We start from the raw sequence: 23,007 nt of genomic DNA, 5'->3' as shown, positions 1-23,007 counted from the left end.
ATGAGTCTCCAGACAGAAGTTCATTTTTATAGACAGTTGCCTGGCACTAGTTAGGACCTACCATTGCAACAGAAAACACCATCTGTGTGCTCCACATGGTGTTCATTGAGCGTGTAGAAGGATGTTGAACAGTGAATAGTGTGGCCCTTGGAGACAAGAGAGTTGGATTCTGTTCCAGTCTGTGTTAAAGGATCCCCACAAATATTACCAGGGAATCAAAGGCATTCATCATCTTTTTAAGTACTGTATATAATAGTCAATACCATATAAAAGTTAACTGCCCCCAATGTTTGGCCCCGGTCACCCGCCCACTGGAGCTCTCAATGCCCCAAACCCAGACTCTAGTCTAGGCCCCAGCCACCTACCCACTGGAGCTCCTGACACCCCAAATGCAGACTCTCGCCTAGGCCCTGGTCGCCTTCTCACCCGAGCTCTCGACATGGACCTCCTACTCGATCCCGGCCACCTGCCTGCCCAACTGAGCTCCTGATGCCCCGAACATGGACTTCCCACCCGGTCCCGGCCGGCTGCCCATCCATCAGAACACCCGATGCCTCGTGCGATGCAGGTACTTATCACGGTCAAAAGTAGTACGCATGTAATAGTCAACCCCATAAATTTTACCCTAAAAATTGGTCCACAAAATTCAACCACTACACGAGTAGATTTTTTGTGTTGACACTTTGTGCCCATTGCTGATATCCTTCAATTATTTGAACTCCCTAAACATGGATCACAAATACACAAACTCCTAATCTTGTGTCAACATTCAACAATCTCCATTTCCTGGTTATCCTCTCTGATGAAACTCCCATCCCAGCTTATGGCCAACCACCTAATCAACCAGCACCATCTCCAATCATCTATGCCTGTTCCATTCTACTCCCAACCCCATCCATTCGACTCTTCAACCAATCACTAACTAACCCCAAAATGCACATCTCACAGGCTGACCTCACACTGGTAAAATTCTCTCCACACTCCACCAAAGTGCCTGTCCAACTTCAACCAAACTGGTTACGTGGATAACCTCTACTGATTCCATACAAAATGCTTTTCAGGTGCTAAACATTTTTAGCTCCTTGCCTTTGTAAAGCTATGTCAATAATGAGGTTTTAAGCTTAGGGCAGCATGGTTAATGTAGCAGGGCGACACATAGCAGTTAGCGCAATGCTGTTACAGCGCTAGCGACCCGGGTTCGGATCCTCCACTGTCTGTGAGGAGTTCGTACATTTTCCACGTCTGCATAAATTTCCTCCAGGTGCTCCAGTTTCCTTCCACCCTTCAAGGGGGGGGAGGGTGGAAGTTGTAGGTTAATTGTGTGTAATTGCGTGGCACTGGCTCATGGGCCGGAAGAGCCTGCTACCATGCTCTATGTCTAAATTTATCAGTTGAGAGGATTTCATAAGTGGAATTATAGAGTAACCTCCAGCATGTGGACATACATGTGTGAGGTCCTGGGTTAGGGTGGCTTGGTTGGCGTAGCAGTTAGCGCCACGCCTTTACACCACCAGTAATCGGGACCTGGGGGGGGGGGGGAGAATCGAGTCCCGCACTGCCTGTAAGGAGTTTTCACATTTTCCCTGTGTCTGCGTGGGTTTTCCCTGAGGGGGGAGCTCCGGATTCCTCCCACTCTTCAAAACGTACCAGGGGTGTGGGTTAATTGGGTGTAAATTGGACGCCACGGACTCGTGAGCCAAATTGGCTTGTCACTGAGCTGTGTATCTAAACTTTAAAAAGATATATTGTTATCCACGTATTTGTTCACAGTGGCCAATTCCTCCAAGCTCTGTATTAATGGTATTCAGCATTCAAAAGCATTGCGTGGAATGAAGTGGATAAGACTATATAGAAAAATATTAAGATCTGTCCATTCCACTATTATGCAACATTGGTGATAAGTTTTATTTACTGTCAAACTCCTCTCTGGCACTGGTTATTAACTTTTACACCATCAGATTTTAATTTGCTGATTCATTAGATAACAGGGAGCACTGATACTGCACCAGTGTGTTTGGGCCACTCATAGAGCTGCTGCTTCACAGCTCCAGTGGTCCTGACCTCAGTGTGAAGTTTCCACATTCTTCCTGCAACCACATTGGTTTGCCCCAAGTGCCAGTTTCCTTCCACGTCCATGTGGGACAGTTGGTTGATTGGCTGTTGTAAATTTCCATAGTATATAGGTGAGATGGGCATGTGGTGGGGAAAATAGAGCTTAGAGATTATTAGTGGGGGAAGGGATTGATCGTGAACTCAATGGGCTAAATGGGCTTCTGACCATGTCGTGAGGAAATATGGGAAAATAGAATTTTTAAAAAGTTTTTTTTTCCCCATCTCTTTTCTTACCCTCTTAACCCAATCTTTCTTGCATGTTCATCGACATTGAAAATATACAAACAAATATCGATGAAAAGAAACAGGATGCACATCCTGGCAGCTGGATTCAGACATTCCACGTCAATCATTCCAAGCCCAGGCCACAGTAGGTTATTAGGATTCAGGCCTCGTGTGAAAGAATAAGTTTAACGAATAGGCTTAACAAAGGGTTAATGGATTAGGTGAGAAAAAAACATGTAGCTGCTTGTAAGATGGTGAGAACATAACTGGCTTCTTATCATAACCCTTCTCTGTCCCATAGTGAGATAGCAGGCCAACTCCACAGGAATGTCAATATACTTAGAGTCAAGGACATTTTGACATTCCCAGACATTTCTAAACACCACAGGGTAACACGTTATTGTAAACACAAAATTGCCAGGTGTGTGAAACGTGCAAGGGTCTGACGCTGACCCCTACCCAAAGGTGTATAAAAGTACGGTGAACACTCCAATACATTAAGTGGGGGTTCAGTGGAGGGAATGAGTTACTAAACTCTCTCCTTATCACTTCTCATTCCCGTTAGCGTCACCAAGGTTAAATAAAGTAACTGTGTACGCTTAATTGTTTCTGCTTTTTCTTCTTGTTTAATTACAGTGAGAGCTAACTTCAGCACCTGCACAATTCTTGAAATTAAACGGTGCGTTTAAGGTGGGAAGAGTGGAATTTAATGGCAGTGCGCTGCAGGGTAGTCAGAGAGTGGTAGGTGCTTGGAACAGGCTGCCAGGATAGTGGTGGAAGCCGATATAATAGACGTGAATATGCAGGGATACAGGAAGAAATATCAACAGAGTTTTCCTTTAGTTTGGGCATTGTGTGGCACAAATACATGGTCTGAATAATCTGTTCTTAAGCTGTACTATGTTCTAAGTGTGGTACACATGCATAATCCTGGGGAAGATTTAAAGGTGGCACGGTTAACGTAGTGGCTAGCTCAATGCTGTTACACCACCAGAAACCAGGATTTGAATCCAGAGCAGTCTATAAAGAGTTTCCACATTCTCCCAGAGTCTGCATGGGCTTCCTCCAAGGGCTCTGGTTTCCTCCCAGCCTTCAAAACATACTGGAGTTATTGGTCAATTGGGTGTAATTGGCTAGCAGGGTTTCCTGGGCCGAAAGGGCCTGTAACCGTGCTATATGTCTTAATTTAAGATCTGGGCAAAATGACCTTCTACAAGTCTTTGTGCATTGTGTATCTTAGAAAGTCAATCCCCTCATGATCTCTCAAACTAATTTTGTTCCGATGCATAATTTATTTTTTAAAAATTATTTATTACACAATAGAAGCCAATTCTTGCTATTGAAGCCTATGCCACCCAATTAAGCTAATAATCCCATATGCTTTGGAGGATGGGAGGAAACCAGAGCATCCAGAGGAAACCCACACAGACACATGCAGAACGTGCAAACTCCTTACAGACAGCGCTGGATTTGAACTGGTTCACTGATGCTGCAAAGGCACTCTGCTCACCACTCCACTAACCATGCTGCATGTCTAGATGATATAACCAGGTGCTGTGCAATTTCTAGTCCAATTGTTTTTACAATTTATGATGATTTGCAAAAATAATTTCTTTAAACAGAAACCAACATCAATGGGAGAAACAGAATGGTTGTCGTCACTCCCACTGATCTGTTGAGTTCCTCCAGTAGACTGCACATAGCTTTAGATTTCAACATCTATCATCTCCTGGGCATCTTCAACAAAATGTTGCAGTTGCTCAAAGTCTGAAATAAAAGAACAGAAAATGCTGGAAACACCCAGCATAAAAGTAAACATTTAAAGGCCAGTGATGGCATCCATCAATTCTCTGGGTCCCCAACTCAGGTGGCAACTTTCTATTCATCTATCAAGAGGACTCCAACTGGGCAGACCAGCCCTGCACTGGTAATATTGTACTGGGAGACATCACTGGCCCCACCCTGCCAGCCATTCTTCAGCACCAGGCTCTGATGTCCTGTACCCCAGCTGGATTACAGGCCTGTTCAAGACTTTACCTAAACACCAGCATTTCTTGGCTAGTATATACAGTAAAACCCCTGGTATTTGGCACCTATGGAGATTGGTAAATCCCAGATAAGTGGATTTGCCGGTGGCTTGAGGTTGGGTGCTATGAGATTGGCGAACTAATCACGAAGTGCACCAATTTTAAACTTCCATATTTTTTTACTTACTGATTTTCTGTGATTTTTTTTTGCCGGTTGCTTGAATTTTGGTAAATTGGAGGCTTTAGTGATATAATATTCAACGTAATCAAATAATGCATCATCAGTGAAAACAGGTTCCATTTATAAGCCATCCTGCAGATGCTGTTTACATAGTTTAATACACAAAAGTGCTAGAGAAACTCAGTAGGTCACCCAGTGTTCTTTACGGCAGAGATTAAAAAAAACTCACAACCTGGGCCTTCATCAAGGTATCTTAACCAAGGGTTCAGGTCCGAAATGTTGGTTATCTTTGCCATAAAAAACACTGTGCAGTGAACTGGAATTCACGGTCTGTGTATTGTTCAGACAGCCGACTCCTCCCCTGGTTCCACCCTCACCTACCCCAATATAAACCCTGTTGTTCCCGCCTTACCTCAGATTCAACTGAGGAGTATTGTGTCTACCGGCCATTGATTATAAGATATTAAAAGGGTGCTTCTACTCCTCAATTGTCTCTGAGTGCATTCAGTCGCGTTACAGACTGCATGACCTGATGAGTTTCTATAGGTCCTTCGGCCCACAACATCATGCCTATCTCTGTAAACATCCACAATAATCTAATCCAGTGTTTTCAAACTTTTTCTTTCTACTCGTATTCCACCTTAAGCAATCCCTTACTAATCACAGAGCACCAATGGTATAGGGATTACTTAAAGTGGTATGCGAGTGGAAAGAAAAAGTTTGAAAACCACTGATCTAATCTCTTTGAAATATTATCAATGAAACCTTAATGCTGAGTGAGTATGAAGGTGAAATGCAATGTTTTGAAGGAGGCAAGATGGGGAAGAAATGCCAAGGTTGATGGCCTGGGTGCCAGAAGGATGACTGGAAGGATGGAGGAGCACTGACCATCAAGTCAGAACAGGAGGAGCACATTCATGTCAGATGGGTGTTGGGTTGGGGGATGTCACAGGGGAGCTGAAACAGTGTAAGAATTTGAAAACGAAAGGCAAGTGTGGTGGAACATGGTATTGTGGGCACGTTTGCCACTGGGCTGGGCAGGCTGAACCAATAACCCCTCCCCCCCAAGACCCCCAATAAAGGCCGAGAGCCCTAGTCTTCTCCCTCATACCTGCCCTTCAGCCAGCAGCATGCCGGGGCATGCTTGGATCTTTAGATCAATAAAGCCTTTGGCCCCAACCTCGTGTCTGTGAATGGTCACTGATCGCGCTACAATAAGCATTATTAGAATCAAGCCAGGAGCTACACTGGCATGAATGAGGGCGAGGGTGAATGCAATTTTAGGCAAGTCACAGCATGGGCAGCCTGGTATTTCATGTCATGGTCCACCTGACCAACTTCATTGTTTCCACAATGATGGGAGAAAACAGTAGCTTTCGAAAATGAAGGAATTCAGAAAATGCCTGTTCATTAGCATGTGCTACAAACATTTCTGCCAACTGACACTCGAAGCTGGTTTAAGGCAGTTTACTGGTTTTTGGGGGGTGGGGGGGGAAACAAAATGTTTTGATTTTGGTTATTATTCCTGTGGTGAAATGTTTCCTCCGTTGTATATAGTTATCATGGTTGGTTGTATATACGGAGCGGGCCCGCCCACTGATGACTCATACCCTATGACTCCTCCCCCATGGTCCTGGGACATCAAGGTCGAGTCATCTTTCCCTTGCCACCATTCCTATCCTGGGATCAGGGCCAGCAAGGTTCTTCTGTGTATTATCGTTCCCTCAGCTTGTCTCTGTGGTTACTGGTAGTGCCCTACAATTTCTTTTCCAAATATGTCATGGTAAGTGCTTAAAAAAATATTTTCACCACCATGATTTTATTATGGATTATGAAGATTTTAAATTGCAATAAAAAAAATCATATTTACAAAAGGAACTGACTGTGCAAACCAGGCTTGGATCGCAATGTAGCAACTCACCTATTTCCCACATCCCACTGACCTGACAAGTGCCCAATTTAATCTTTGTTTGTTTTCAATCTCTCCTCTTTATCCTGCCCTAGTTTCAGACTTTGCAAGAGCAACTGGCCTAATTTTAAAGCAACTGATGCCCCCTCTGAGGCCAAAAGCAGGACAGTTCACATTGCGAGTCCATCTAGGAGCCGGTCCTGCTAGGATCAGTGCCTTTAGCCGTAAGCGGACATGACTTTGGCGGGTGAGCGCAAGGAGAAGAAGTAAATGTCAAATTTTAATAATCAAAAGAATGAAGGAATGATACAAAATGCGCATTTGATTGAAAGGCAGCCTGGAGAGAGCAAACTGGAGCCCAAAGCCGTGGGAGGAATTGAACTCAGCATTATTATGGTGCATTAGAATGCTGCTTAACTCCCTCAATGAAAATTCTTGGCACTCAAACCTACTCAGTGGGGAAGTGTCATCTGGATGTGCAAGTGTCTGGACTGGGTTGAATGAAGCCAGATGAAAGAGCAGCTACAAAGCACAGCAGGCAGTAAACTTTGACATTTCTGGAATCCTGCAGCAAGATGTTTTTTACCGTCTGAGATGATTGGCAAAACATGATTACTTGCATTGACACCAGGTTAAATAATATGGCTGGTATTTAGCAAGCAGACATCAATCTATAAAATATTCATTAACCTATAATAATGTAACAACTTATCATCTGTCCAGAGGCATGAAACTACCTTGGACGAATCTTGCAGTAGTGTATTTGACAAGATGCTACAGGAAGCTTCCAAAGCATCACTATTGTCTCAGCATGGGCAGAAATCTCCCCTCTGTGGCAGAAAACCTTGTGTTCATGTCCCACTTCAAAAGTGACCACACAACGTTGAGTGACACTTCAATGCAGCTCAAAGAGGGTGCAGCACAGACAATTTAAAATTCAGAGATACAGCTCGATATCAGGTCCCTCCAGCCCACAAGCCCGCGCCACCCAGGTGCACCCCTCAGACAAATTAACCTTCTTTGGAATGGTGGGGGGGGGGGGGGGGGCGTGAACCGGAGGAAACACACACAGACTCTGGGAGAATGTACAAACTCCTTACAGACAGGGCCGAATTCGATCCCGGCTCCCTCTTGCTGTAACAGCATAATGCTAACTGCAGTGCGAACTGTGCCACTTCTGGATATGACAATAAAACAAAGTCCCATCTTAAGCCCCATCTACTTTCCTGGCTCTCAAGGCACTATCATCAATTTAATTTTAAATGTAGACATACAACACGGTAACAGGCCCTTTTGGCCCACAAGCTTGTACCGCCCAATTACACTCAAATTGGCCTACATGTTTTCTGTTGTGAAGAAGGGCTCAGGCCTGAAATGTTGATGATATATCTTTACCTCCCATGTACGCTGCGAAACCTGTTGAGTTCCTCCGGCATTTCTGTGGTTTTTTTTTAATTCCATGTGTCACAGTTTTGTAATGCAGTAAGAACTGTTGCTCCACTGGCTCTTAAGAGTCCCCTCCATGATCTTTAATAGGGCATCTTCAGTGCACTTGAATTGCCCATTATGCAGATCCGACGAGACGGCGGGAGGAAACTGGAGGAGCCATGGGAAGAACAGACAAACTCCATACAGACAGCCCGGGATTCTAACCCGGTCGCTGGCGCTGTAACAGCATTGCACGAACTGCCGCGCTAACCGTGCCACCCATTTCAAAGAAGGGAAGTCAGAAATATTAAAAAATATATTAAATCCTTACAGCTGTCTTTCAGAGCAAAGGAATGTAATCCCTTCCACATCATCTGTGAAATCGACATCATGAACTCAAAATATAATTCTGTCAAAAGATGCCCTTTGCAGTTTGAGGATCAACTGCTGTTATTCTCGGTTTCTTGTTAATAAATTTTAGTCCCTCTCTGACATTTAAATCATAACCATGGTAGTTTGCAAGAAATAAAATCAAATGAAAATCTCAATACATTTCAAAAATCTGTCTAATCATTCACACTGATAATTCACTGAATGCCCTTTGAAATTTTGATTGAAATCAGGTGTCATTAATTATTCCCTTGGTATCCAAATGACAAAGAACATGTTGAGGTCTTGTTGCCTCAATTTGTTCTCACATATTTATTAAATAAAAATACTTTAATATTAAAGCATTAGTTCCTTTCTGCATTGACCTTTTGAAGAGTATTGCTTCATTGATCTTTATAGAGCCTTCCCTTAGTTATGAAAAATTAATCCAAACCAATGTCCCTTTCATAGCAGCATAATGGGCAGTTCAAGTGCACTGATCATGGAGGGGACTCTTAAGAGCCAGTGGAGCAACAATTCTTACTGTATTAGAAAACTATGACACATGGAATTTAAAAAAAAAACAGAAATGCCGGAGGAACTCAACAGGTTTCGCAGCGTACATGGGAGGTAAAGATGTTTCATCAACATTTCGGGCCTGAGCCCTTCTTCACAACAGGAAACAAGCAGGTTCCTGAATAAAAAGAGCTGGGGGAGGAGGGAAGAAAGGGCAGGGGGCAGAGCACAGGCAAGAGGCGATAGATAATTGGACACGGATAGGAGGAAAGGTGAGAAATGGCCAGGGGAGGGAGGGGGTAGCTTTGCAAATGCAGTGTCTGGGAGGAAAGGAGGGAGAGGAAGATGGACAGAGGGATGGAGAGTGAAATAGAGAAGGAGACAGGGGAAGGGGAGAGATGGGGCAGGGGCTAACAGAAACTGGGTCAATGTTAATGTTATCTGGTTAGAGGGTGCCCAGATGGAATATTTTTCCTCCAATTTGCGAGTGGTCTCAGCTTGGCAGTGCATGAGATCACAGGCTGACATGTTACCATGTTTTATAGAAAGAAAGGTTTAAAAGTTTCCAGAAGAAAAATATGAAATGAAGCTTCAACAAAGTCCTCATAAAATATAAACAATGCCTCAAAATATAAATGGCAGTGAATGAGGCCATAGACAGACATGTTGGCAAGGGAATAGGGCAGAAAATTGAAATGGTTGGCCACTGGGAGATCCCCACTATTGCAGCGCACACAGTGAAGGTGCTCATTGATGACAATTCCCAGTCTCCGTTCAGACTCTCTGAAGCAGAGGAGACCACAACAGGAGCACTGGATGTAGTAGATGATCCCTGCAGATCACAGAAGGAAGTTTTGCTTCACTTAGAAGGACAGCCCAGAGCCCCGAATAGTGGTGAGGGGGTGGGGGGGGGGGGAGGTTTGGATGCAAGCGTAGCATTCCTTGTGATCATAGGATCAAGGGGAAGATTGGTGGGAAGGGAGGAGTGAATGAAGGAGTAACAGAAGGAGCAGTCCCTGTGGAAGGCAGAAAGGAGAAGGGAAGATTTGTCTGGTGGTGGGATCATGCTGTAGGTGGAAAAAATGGCAGAGGGTGATATGCTGAATGCCGAGGCTGGTGCAGTGGTAGGTGAGGGAAAGGGGAACTCTATTGCACGTGGAGGCTGAGGGGGCCAGGGCAGAGGTGCAGGTAATGGAGGATATAAGGGTGAGGGATGAGTTGATGGTGGTAGAGGGGAAGCCACATCTTTTGAAGGAGGAGGACATCTTAGCTGATCTAGCATGGAAGACCTCATCCTGGGAGCAGATCCGACGAGACAGAGGAATTGCGAGAAAGGGGACAGGGTATGAAGACATGTAATCAAGGTAGCTGTGGGAGTTGGTGGGTTTGTAGAAAATGTCTGTCAAGAGTTTGCCTCCCAAGATGAAAGTAGAGAGATCAAGAGAGGGTTTGTGGCTGGAGATGGACCAAGTGAATTTGAGTCAGGGTGGAAATTAACTGTAAAGTGGATAAAGCTGATGAGCTCATCATGGGTGCGTGTTGCAGAGGAAGAGTTGAGAAGTTTGCCTGCATAGGCCTGTAGCATGGATTGCTCCACATAACCAAACACAGCATCTGCAGACATTCATGTTTCACTTCACAAGTGGAGGGTCCACTTGACTTTGTACAGTTTGCTAATCTAATTGAGGGAGCTGTAATTCATCTTATTGAATACGGGCCAAGAAGGGAGTTACGTAAAATCACAATGCGTAAATGCTCTGCCGCAGTCGCATTTCTGCTGCTGAGGGGTCCACAAATGCTCAGGATTGTCCACCTCCTTATAATGGGGATTTGGAGGAGGTACTGGATGTTTTCTGATACTTACGCCAGTGGCCTTAGTCAGCCATGATTAACATAATGATGGACAAAGCCCAGACCACTTTATAATAATCTGTACTCTTCTCCATTTAATTACCCAGTAAAATGACAACATAAAAATTACTAACATTTCTTGTCGGCATTGAAACAAATATTTCATTATCTACAAAAGTAGTACATGGGATGGACAATTTCCTTTCATCAATTTCCTTTTAAAAAACACATGATAGCCTCACAAAGGTATCACTAAATAGAATTTGACAGCAAGCCATAATGGGGTGGATTTGCAAAAGCTTGCTGAATGAGGTAGTGTTCCAGGGAAGAGAGACTGGCAGTTGTAGTTTTCATGGCCTAATCTGATACCCACATTACATGACTATACTATTGTTGCTGGATTGTGAAATCCAGATCTTGGCATCTCTGGCAGTTGTAAGTTTCAGGGTAAAATGAGTTTGTGCAATTTCATATCAGTCCCCCTTGGAGACGACTTCATTGCATAACACTGCATTACAAATGTGGCAAAGTGTTCTAATATTTTACCAGCCTCATCTTTGGAAGTGTTTTATTGAGGAGGGGAGAAATGGATATTTAGGACTGCATGTGAAGTCCTGTCCAATGCAGTGAATTCATCCCCAGTGGGAATCACAACAGAGTTGGCTGTAATTTTTTTGATCAACCCCCAGAAGTAAACTCCCCAGACAACAGATAAGGTTTTCCTATCTATGCTATCAGTTCCCCTTATTATCGCAAAAGCTTCAATCAAATCATCCTTAACTTTTAAATTTCAGGGAATCTAACTCGGTTTCACTAATCTCCACTTGTAATTTAACCCTTGGAGTCCTGCTGCCATCTTTCCTTGTGAGGTTTCTTAAAACGAATCTATTTGACAAAGTCTGACATGGCTGCTGGTGACTTGCAGTCAAAGGACCCACACAGGCTGTGGGCTGCTAGTGACTTGTGGTCGAAGGACCATCACAGGCTGCAGAATGATAGAGAGTGGTACATGGGAACCAGGCATCACAACCAGCATTTGAGAGGATGGAGAAGGCAAGAAGGGCAGAACTGAGTCCCAGATTGAATTTGTGGTTGAGGAGTCTGATGGTGGAGGGGGAGCAGCTGTTCCTAAACCTGGTGGTGTGAGTCTTGTGGCACCGATAGTAGTGATAACAGAGCGTTTCCTAGGTCATGTGGATCCTTGATAATTGCTTCTGCTCTCTGATGACAGCGTTCCCTGTAGATATTCTCAGTGGTGGGGAGGGTTTTGCCAGTGATGTCCTGGGCTATGTCCATTTCCTTTTGAAGGGCTTACCGGTCAGGTGTCCCCATAGCAGACTGTGATGCAGCCAGTCAGCACACTTTTCACCACACATCTGTAGAAATTTGCCAGGGTTTTCGATCTCATATCAAACCTCTGCAAATTCCTGAGGAAGGAGAGGCTCTGACATGCTTTCTTCATGATGCCTTCACTGTGTTGGGTCCAGGAAAGATAGTGACTCCCAAGAACTTAAATTTGCTCACACCCTCCACTTCTGATTTCCCCAATGATCACTGGATTATACACCTCTAATTTTTCCCTACCTGAAGTCAGCAATCAGCTCCTTCATTCTGATGACTTTGTGCAAGGTTGTTATTGGTGCAACATTCAGCCAAGTTTTCAACCTCCATCCTGTATGCCGACTCATTGCCCCTTTTTATACAACTCACTACTTACTCTCCTTTCATCATCCTCTCCTTCCTTCCCAGGATATACTCCAACACAGATAATGGGCACCTGACACTATTGTAGAAGCAAGCCCTCGTAGAATCAAGACTATTCTCTTCTTTGTGAACATAAGCGGCAACATTTGTACTTCTCTTTCAAAGACCAGGTCTTTTTGCTCCCATCACCTAAAAGAAATTGAATAGGTACGGACTGCGAGTATAATTATGGGGAAGTCTGACTTTACTAAGATAGAGGCCACCCAACCACCAATAAAGTCCATCTTTCAGTAGTAAAAATGAAAGTCTGCAGACACTGAGGTTGAAGTAAAAACACAACACTGGCGAATCTCATCAGGTCAAGCGGTGCATCCTACATAGCAAAGATATATAATCAACGTCTCAGGCTTGAGCCCTTCGTCAAGGTTTGGTAAAATGTTGGCAGGTATCCAAACAAAAAAGTGGGGTGGGGCAGTGGAATCACTAGGGTTGGTGTCACTCAGCGCGGTAACTCATCGTGTCACCCCCCCCCCCCGCCCCCTCACCACCTCCTCCTGTACCAGACCATACAGAATCCTTAGTAATGTTTTTGGTACTGATGTTACTTGTAAATCGTAATTCCCATATATCACTGAATGTAACAACAATGATAGTGAGATAAACAATGAGCAAAATTAAAATTCCACCTTTAAATGAAAATACTCTATCATATTCCATGTGGCCCGATAGAATATCCCTGCACAAATTAGCAATATTTGGAAAAAAAGTTGTAAAAATATAGAACAATATATGATAAATATAGTTGTAATGTGCTTAAATGTAATATTTCTTAGATTATAACAACAGACTAACAACAGAACTGTTTTGTAAAATCTTTCTACATTGAATTACTGCTTTATTAGTTACAACATTATTAGTAACTGAGTGGAAGCCCTTTTTTGATTTTTCTCCTTCTTTTCCTTTAATTACTACTTCATTCTCAAAAAGAGTTATCAGTGTAGGTTCACAAATACTAATTTCCACAATATTGTAGCCAAAACACCAGAAAATTTGACAAAAGCAGCGTCTATATAAACACCAGCAGCAACAAAAACAACAGCGCATGCTTATAGTGCGTGCAGACGGATTCACGTGATTCAAAGTGTCATTGTAATTGGGGTATAATGACAGTTCTGACCGGAAGGTTCAAAAAGTAAATGAGCATCGAGTTTTAGCCTTGTAGGTCTATTGATACATGTAAGCTGGGCTTATGAAAAATGTTTTTGTTCTTATAACCATCTGCAGGGATATTTTTATAAAAAATAATACATTTCTCATGAAACACTGCACAAATTTTTTTTATAGGCAGTCATTTTGGTATCACCTCCTCTGATGGTGTCACCCAGTGTGGTCTGCATCCCCATACCCCTTCTAGTGATGTTAGTGGGGGGGGGGGGGGGGTAAATGGGTGGGTGGAGGAGCACGGTCCCAAAGGCAGGAGGAAATAGGTGGATAAGGGAGGGAGGGCACAAAACAAACAGGGAGAGGAGGTCTGGCTCTGAGGGGGTGGAGAGCCAAGGAGGGAGAATGGCGAGTGGGCTAGCAGAAACTGGAGACACTGATGTTAATGCCATCCAGCTGGAAATGCCAGGACAGAAAATCGGGTGTTGTTCCTCCAATTTACAGGTGGTCTTGGCAGGATGGTACAAGAACATGGGCAGATATGTGAGCATGGGAGTGGGAGGCAGATCTTTCAGTAAATGGACAATCAGATGAATAGGCCAACCCATCCTTCTCGGTGACAGTGCCTCGCTAAAGTTTTGAGCTTGGCTGGAGGAGACTGGCAGCCAACATTCCTAAACTGTAATGAGCTTGTTCTGGAAGATTGGGCACAGCTCAACTTCAAATACAAGCTTTTATCTTTGTCAAAATAAATTGCTGCAGTTCTTTGCAAGGAGGCAAAGATTATTAAAGTTAAAAGGAAGGAATCTGATGAATCTATCTTTTTTTAAAAAAAATAAATCTTCTGCTCTTCAATCCTTTCCTCCCTTCCCCAACTTCCCTATTCCTTCTCCTCACATTTCTTTTCGTTATCATCACCACCTTACTCCCCTCTTTCATTGTCCTCTCCCTCCTTCATAATGCATGCTCAAATCTCTCCTCTAACTCCAGCGCAGGTAATGGACTCCTGACACCACTGTCAATTTGGATAAAGGATCATATGAAAGAGGTTTTGATACAATTAGATCAAATGTGCTTTATAGAACATTCGACTTGAACCCTTTTCGACTGAAACGGTCATGAAATTATGCATTAATTGAAGTTACCACTTGACCTCAAACACATTGTCCACTTGCAAACAGATGCAAATATTTACCTTTGATTGTCCTGTCAAAAAAAAATGTTTGTGTACCTGGGGATGGAGAGTGTGCCTGTGGGAGGCATCTTTAAGCAGAAAATATGGCAAAATAAACTCGACGTTGTCAGATAAAACACACTGCCTCTCCAGCTCTGCATCAATGCTTGAAGACTTTAATGTCGATTGGCCCAATTTTAATTTGTAAAGGATTTAACTTAATGTCTGACATGAGAACAAGACTGCATCATGTTTCCGCTGTGGCATGGTAATATCCTCGCTTGACGCTGGTCAGCCATGCTCTTAACTTTACTCCAGATTTTGCTTTGAACCCCTGCTCTCCCGAAAAAAACAGATCATGGCTGTGCAGAGGACCTCAAAGCAAATAATAAAGATAGCAGCGGAAACCCAACTCTGGCCAATTCCTTTTTAGAAACATGATGCCAATACTTTATGGAGTGTAACCTAGGCCAGTGGTTTTCAAACTTTTGCTTTCCACTCACATACCACTTTAAGTAATCTCTATGCCACAAGTGCTCTGTGATTACTTCAGGTTCTTTGTGAGTGGGAAGGGCAGATTGAGAATCACTGCTTTAGACTCAATTGTTACTGAAATATTTTGCTTGAGAAAATTTGTCATTGCCCATTTCCTTTGGATTTATGAAACCATGCACATAATGAGCCAATTAGGTACGATTTAAACAGTGGTTTTCAAACCTTTCTCATTTCACCCACATACCACCTTAAACAATCTCTTACTAATCACAGAGCACCTATGGCATAGGGATTACTTAAGATGGTAAGTAAGTGGAAAGAAAAAGGTTGAAACCCACTGACCAGCCATTCACAACTTTTTTTTTGGCTATGCCCCCCAACTCCCAAAATTCAATGAATGTGTGCGAACTAGTCACATGCTTCCGGCAAGCTAAGTTTGCAAACTCACTCATCAGCGATATGTCCAAAAAAACGGCAACATGTAGACCAAATCTTGCAGTGTTTGAAAATACGTTGAGGCCAGAGATATGCGAAATCCGATGGCTTTCCTTTTCAAAAAAAAAGATAGACATTAGTTCTACACCAAGTAGATGCTACCAACGGATTTTATTATCTTTCCCAACATTCTGGAGAGTGATTCGTCAACATCAAGCTTTTCTATTTTCTCTTATCTCTCAGCAACATTTTATTGGTTTGGTCCAATTATCACCAGGAAATGTCAGTCCAATTTGTTCTGTCTAGAAACTCCTAACTACATGACAGTTACATCTGTAGCTTGAAGCATTTTAACAAATTTAATGGTGTTTCCACAAGTCAAATTATATATTTCTACCTGATTTTTGTTACATTTCACTGCATTGTAAGCTAAGAATTTGTTTGAACTTGTCGGGTTGCATTCCACTGTTTATCAATCTTCCTTGAATCCCAAAACATCATTGGAATTTAAATAGATCTATCAGCCTGGAAGCAGGTTGAAATTTAATTTGTTAAGGAAGATTCTGAGAAGATATAGTTTTATTTTAATGCAGAATCACCTCCAGCAAAAAAAATATAATCATGGACTCCCTAAAAATTAAGTTCTATCAAATCCAAATCCATGTAATGCAGAATACAAGCGTCTGGAGGAAGGTGAACTTCATGTAAACTGCAGATGTTAGAAATCTAAAACAAAATTTGCTGAAAATCCTCAGCAGGTCAGTCCACATCATTGATGAGAGAAACAGAGCCAATGCCACAGGTGAAAGACCCTCAGCATGAAGAAAGGGACAAAAATACCTTCTAAAGCTGGGGGAGACGGATTGCTTCTGCTAGGTTAAAAAGCAAGGATGAGGTCCAAACAAAGTGAGCTGGTCAAAGAGTGAATGGGATCAAACAAAACTGAAATCCATATCAAATTCAACAATTTCAGAAAACTTGATTTTCTCCATCTGTATCAGCCATCCAATCAGCAATTTTGGTCGTACAGTTAGCATAAGCCGCTTTCAGGTGGCTTGAAGTCCCCAACGTAAAGCTACCTAAAATACGTGAATGCGGTTGTGGGAAGGCCACCTGAAAGCGGAGAACCCTAACCCGAGGAGTACTTACCCAACCCACCTCGGGTAGGTGAATTCTCTGCTTCCAAGCGCTCCCCCTAGGCACCTGAAAGCGGGCGGGACTACAACCACAGTCAACAGGAGCTGGTATTTGCTCCGCGGTGCCTCTTCCTGCTGTGGACCTTCCAGATCCCAGAACAGTGCCGCCACCTGAATGTCGCTTCACACACACCCGCAGCCGGTTCCGGAGCTACATTCTCCCACCTATTCCACTGGAAGTGACAGAGCTTAGCACAACACTATTACACTGCCAGTGACCTGGTTTCAAATCAAGTGCTGTCTATAAGGAGTTCTCCCCATCTCGGGTTCTCCGGTTACCTCCCAAACTTCAAAATGTATGGGGGTTGCAGGTCAATTGACTGTAATTGTGCAGCACGGGCTTGTGGGCCAGAAAGGCCTGTTACCGGGCTGTGTGAAAGGACTCAGAGGGAAAAGGGAAGAGAGATTTTTGCTGTTTTGTGGATTTTTTTTCTCTGAATTGAGGAAACATGCCTGGCCTGACGGCTTCACCTTGTCTTCCCATTTTCTTTTGCTCAGGTTCTGTTATCTGTTCCCCTGCTTGCATCGACCAGAGAACCTTGCTCACAGCTTATCCTGGTCACTGCAGTTTTAGCTTCTCAGACCCATTCCCATCCCAGCAACCTTTGTGGCTGAAGATATGATGTCAAGTATCCCAACAGGCTTTGGTAGAACTCTTTATGCATGAGAGAAGAGGCTGACAAATGAGCACAAAGAAGCACAGTTGGTAAGTATCAACGTGAACTAAGGCAGTTTTATAGCTCTTTGAACTGGGCGTGGACACAACACCAGCAGATAAACAGAGCAACGCAAAACTGCAGATGCTGAAATATTGAGCAATCAATGAGCTGCTGGAAGTACTCAACAGCTCAAGCAGCATCCATGGGTAGACATGACAATGTTTCAGGTCAGGAATCTTTATTGAGTGAAACATGAAAGCTGTAGATACTGAGATTATAGTAAAAACCTACAGAAATCCTGGAGAAACTCAGCCGGTGTTGCAGTGTTTGAATTAAGGACTGGGAGGACCCATTTCCTTGCTGACATGTATGTCCCTGGTCTCATGCACTGACAGACTGAGAACCACCTGCAAATTGGAGGAACAATGCCTCATCTTCTGTCTGGGCACCCTCCAAACAGACAACATTTACATAAACTTCTCCAGTTTACATTAAACCCCATCCCCTCCCAAAACAGTTTTGGTTCCCCTTGTCTCCTTTCCTCTTGTTTTTTTCTCTCTCTCTTCAGACAATGGCAGTTAGCACAATGCCTTTTACAGCATTAGCGATCGGGGTTCGAATCCTGCGCTGCCTATAAGGAATTTATATGTTCTCCCTGTGTCTGTGTGGGTTTTTCCCAGAGGGCTCCAGCTTCCTTACACCAAGGGTGTAGAATAATGGCCTGTTACCATGCTGCAGTTCTAAATTAAAATTAAATCTCACCTTTCTTCTTATTGTATCCAATTAACACCTCTTGTCTGTTAGGTCTGGACGCCTCCCTCTCCCATTCATCCCCTTAATCTAGTTTTTAATTAAGATCCTTGCTTGACTTTTGCTTAAAAGTTGATGCCCTTGCACTGTCTTAATTCTATTTTTCTCTGTATCCCAATTTGACTTACCGTTACACTGCATCCTGCATTTTTGTTTCATTATTACATAACCTACTGTATTTGAGTATGCATTGACTTGCCTGGATAGCAAGCAAAGCTTTCTACTGTTCATCTAATTTTCTGTCTGGGCACTTTCCAATCAGATGGCATTAACACCACCTCCAATTTCCGCTAGCCTAATCCCTGAACTCCCTCCTTTTCCTTTTCCCTTCATCTTAGTTCTCCACCCACTTCCCTCTCCATTCTCAGTCATCCCTCCATCCCCTGTTTGCTGCTGTGGCCTCCCTCCCTTATTTTCCTATTACCTCCTGCTTTTGGGTCCGCGCAACTTCCCCTGCCCCTCCCCCTCCCCCTCCCCATCATTTTGTTTGAGCGACTGCCTACATTTTGCTCATCCCTTGATGAGCTCAAGCCTGAAACATTGGTTACATATAGGACCACAGAACATTACAGCACAGAAACATCTTTATCTAAGTTTCTCCAGCATTGTGTTTTTATTTCCATCACGATGTCTGCAGAATTCCGTGTTTTCACTGCATTTTGGTACATTTACCAATGAATAATTCATTTCAGCGTACCTCCTGTGAATCAATTCAGAAGGACTGGGCAGGAATTTAGTGAAGAATGTCTCCTGCCTCAAATCAGAAATGCTCCATCCTTATCCCCAGTTTCCTTGGATGGGATCCAGAAGCAATGGTGTAATGGGCAAAAAAGTGCTCCAGGAGTAACTTGATTGTAAATGGCCCTTATGGGAATAAGCTCGTGGGATGGGATCTGGGACCCAACAGACAGAGGTTCGGATCTGGAGCTCAGGCTGCCAACAGTTTGGATTGGAGTCCATATGCTTGTGGGAGCACTGGAGGCGAATTCACAGATACACGGTGACTCTTCTGCAAGAGGCACCGTGCAATTTCTGCTGATGTTGAATCTGTCTGCTTTATAGCAAACTAAAGGCGATTTCATGTAATATTTACACCTGTTTTTAATTACATGACAATAAAGGAATCTTGAAAAGTTTTGGGAAGAGGACAGCAAATCACAGGCAAAATAACCCACTGAAGCTCACCAAGGCCACGGTAATAACCAATGGTATGAGAGGGTTATGGGGGAAAAAAAAAGACTATTGAGAATGCAAGGTCAAAACAAGAATTAGAAGCTGCAAAATGAGAGGCAAGCAATTTACGGAGAGAATATTTGAGGAGGTTTGGCACATCATCAAAATCTTGCAAATTTCTACAAGTGTGCCATGGAGAGCATTGCAACTGGTTGCATCACTGGAGGTGGAGCATTGCGACTGGTTGCATCACTGGAGGTGCCAAAGCACAGGACAGGGAAAGGCTACAGAGAGTTGTTTACTCGGCCTGCGACATCAGTCTTCACTCCATCGAGGGCACCTACAAGAGTCTACCACCCAGGCCGTGCCCTCTTCACACTGCTACAATCAGGAAGGAGGCACAGGAGCCTGAAGACGAACACCCAACATTACAAAATAGCTTCTTCCCTTCCGCCATCAGATTTCTGAATGGACAATGAACCCAGACACCACTTCACTTTCCTGTCTTTTGCACTAATTTTTTTTATTTTTTAAAAACACAATTTATAGCAATATTTGTACCTTTAATACTGCTGCAAAATAGCAAATTTTGTGACATGTTCATGCAATAAATTCTGATTGTCAACAACAAAAGAATCAGCATTATACTGCACAAACACTTTTTGAACAGGAATACCAGGAAAAGGCAGTCAGAGAGAACATGAGGCTGATAGAGTCTCGACATGAAATGTCAACAATTTTCTTTCCCGCCACCCCCCCCACCCCACCTGATGATGCCTGACCTGCTGAGTTCCTGTGTCTGCACCAACGAGCTACTTTCACGAACACTATTTGCCCACATCACGCCCATGCCCGTCACCCAGCATAACATGGGACAATATCTCATTGCTCTGAATCAATGGGTAATTCAATACTCCTCTAAACTGTTACATGGATTAATTTAATCAAACAGTGTGCTACAGAAAGAAGGCAAATCCTTTCACGTTTAATCCAGTGGACACAGTTGATCAAAATATAACGGATGAATCTTCAAAGCCTTCAAGCCAGAATGGAATGAAAATTTAAAATTATCCATGCACCAATTAACACTAATCACTGCCACCATGTTCTGAAATTAATGTGATCACTAATTCTAACAGAATAAAGGAGAATCAGAATCATGAACATGTCACAAAATTCATGGTTTTGTGGCAGAATTACAGTACAAATATTGCTATAAATTATATTTCAAAATTAAATAAATAGTTCAAGAAAATAGGAGAAAGTGAGGTAGTGTCTGTGGTTCATTGTCCATTCAGAAATCTGATGGTGGAGGGGAAGAAGCCGTCCTTGTGCCGCTGAGTCGTAAGGTTCAGGCTCCTGTACTTTTTTTCCTGATGGTTGTGGCCTGGGTGGAGGGTGTTGTTCGGACCTAGACCAAGACAATGGTACCTTCAAAGCAATAATTTTTATTAATAACTATTAATACTTAACCCCTGCCTCTGACTGTGTGTCTGTGTGTGTGTCTGTCTGTGTGTGTGTGTGTGTGTCTGTGTGTCTGTCTGTGTGTGTGTCTGTGTGTGTGTGTGTCTGTCTGTGTGTCTGTGTGTGTGTCTGTGTCTGTGTGTGTGTGTCTGTGTGTGTGTCTGTGTCTGTGTGTGTGTGTCTGTGTGTGTGTGTGTGTCTGTCTGTCTGTCTGTCTGTCTGTGTCTGTGTGCATGTGTGTCTGTCTGTGTGCGTGTGTGTCTGTCTGTGTGCGTGTGTGTCTGTCTGTGTCTGTCTGTCTGTGTGTATGTGTGTGTGTGTCTGTGTGCGTGTGCGTGTGTCTGTGTGCGTGTGTGTCTGTCTGTGTGCGTGTGTGTCTGTCTGTGTGCGTGTGTGTCTGTCTGTGTGCGTGTGTGTCTGTCTGTGTGCGTGTGTGTCTGTCTGTGTGTGTCAGATCCCAAACCATTACAGTTGAGCACAATTCTGAAGAGATTATTAAAATTTCAGGGGAACACGACCCAGTTGTCATCGAGGGCTCAGTAGTGGAGAGAATCAAGAACTTCAAATTCCTGAGTGTCAACATCTCCGAGGATCCGTCCTGGAGCCTCAACGTTGATGCAATTACAAAGGTGGCTTGCCAGCGGATATACTTCGTGAGGCGTCCGAGGAGATTCTGTAAGTCACTGACGACTCTCGTAAACTCCTACAGCTGTACCGTGGAGAGCATTCTGGCTGATTGCATCACTGCCTGGTACAAAGGTGCCAACTCTCAGGACAAGAATAAACTCCAAAGGGTTGTTAACTGCCTGTGACATCACAGGCATCAGATTTCACTCCATCTAGACATCTACATAAGACAGCGTCTTAAAAAATCAGCCTCTATCTTCAAAGACCCCCCACCACCCAGGCCAGGCCCTCTTCACTCTGCTACCATTGGAAAAAAGGTACAGGAGCCTAAAGACGAGCACTCAACAGCACAAGACCAGCTTCTTCCCCGCTACCATTAGATTCCTTGAATGATCAATGAACCAAAGACATTGCCTTACTTTTCGTGCAGTATTATTTTTATTCTTTTTAGTAATGTCATGAGATGGTTATAATATGAATGTTTGCACTTTGATGCTGCTGTGAAACAAATTTCATTACTTGTTCTTGACAATGGATTTTGATTCTGAGGAGTCTGGTGGTGGAGGGGAGGCAGCTATTCCTGAATCCGATGGTGCGAGTCTTGTGGCACTGAGACCTCTTTCCTGATGGCAGCAGCGAAAACAGCATGTTCTGGGTGGATCCTTGATGATTGCTGCTGCTCTCCAACAGCAGCGTTCCCTCTAGATGTTCTCGATAGTGGGGAGGGCTTTGTCCTGTGAGGTCCTGGCCTGTGTCCATTACCTTTTCCAGGGCTTTATGCTCAGGGGTATTGGTGTCCCACACCAGACCATGAGGCAGCCAGTCAGAACCTCTGGTCTTCGCAATTTTGTTCCTTTTTCCATGTCCCCACTCCATCCCATCGCCTCTGCCTGAGTTTTCCCTGGACACTCCAGTTTCCACCTTCCCGCCAAAAATTAATTGCACAACTAGGTCTCAATGGCTGGAATTTTTAATTTTTTAAAATTTCATCTGCTTCCCTTCCTACAATACACACACTTCACCCACTGTAGCCCCTTCCCCATCTGCCCCCTCTCCTTTCCCCTAATCTTTCCTCTTCCTGACATGAGATTGCATCAGAGAGAGCCTTTGTGTTGCTACTGATCGCCCTCCTGCAGCTGCCTCCACTCCACCCCATCCCCCAAACCGGATCCATCTGCTCACCACCCCTCTGTCTCACCCCTCCCCTCTTGATACTGACTGCCTTCAGTCTCCATAAGGTATAAAACTCAATAAAGGACTCCAGCGGTGAATACAATCACAATTGGCTCAGTCTTTTTCTGTGAGTACAAGTTGACCCATTGGGGATGTCCCACTGCTTTGCGATTAACAACACATAACAGAGGCGGAGGAGCGTAATCTGCTTCTACGTGCCAAATTAACATATTTGACCACAACCTAACAAAGGTATTCCCTTTATCTACCCATCCCCTACACCTTGTACTACCACAAACTAACTTGTTTTCCATTGCC

At 43.7% G+C, this 23,007-nt stretch overlaps 1 protein-coding gene across 1 annotated transcript in view; it reads right to left on the bottom strand.

Annotated features, from left to right (window-relative positions):
• Window positions 1-23,007, bottom strand: part of spop (speckle type BTB/POZ protein) — a 191,585-nt gene that overhangs the window by 137,492 nt on the left and 31,086 nt on the right. The window contains exon 2 of the mRNA XM_069904761.1: window positions 15,601-15,700. The gene's annotated coding sequence lies outside the window, so the exon portion shown is untranslated. The remainder of the gene's footprint in view (window positions 1-15,600; window positions 15,701-23,007) is intronic.

Source organism: Narcine bancroftii, chromosome 12 (genome assembly GCF_036971445.1).
Source record: "Narcine bancroftii isolate sNarBan1 chromosome 12, sNarBan1.hap1, whole genome shotgun sequence".
NCBI classification, from domain to species: domain Eukaryota; kingdom Metazoa; phylum Chordata; class Chondrichthyes; order Torpediniformes; family Narcinidae; genus Narcine; species Narcine bancroftii.
This window is presented reverse-complemented; position numbering and strand designations above follow the sequence as displayed.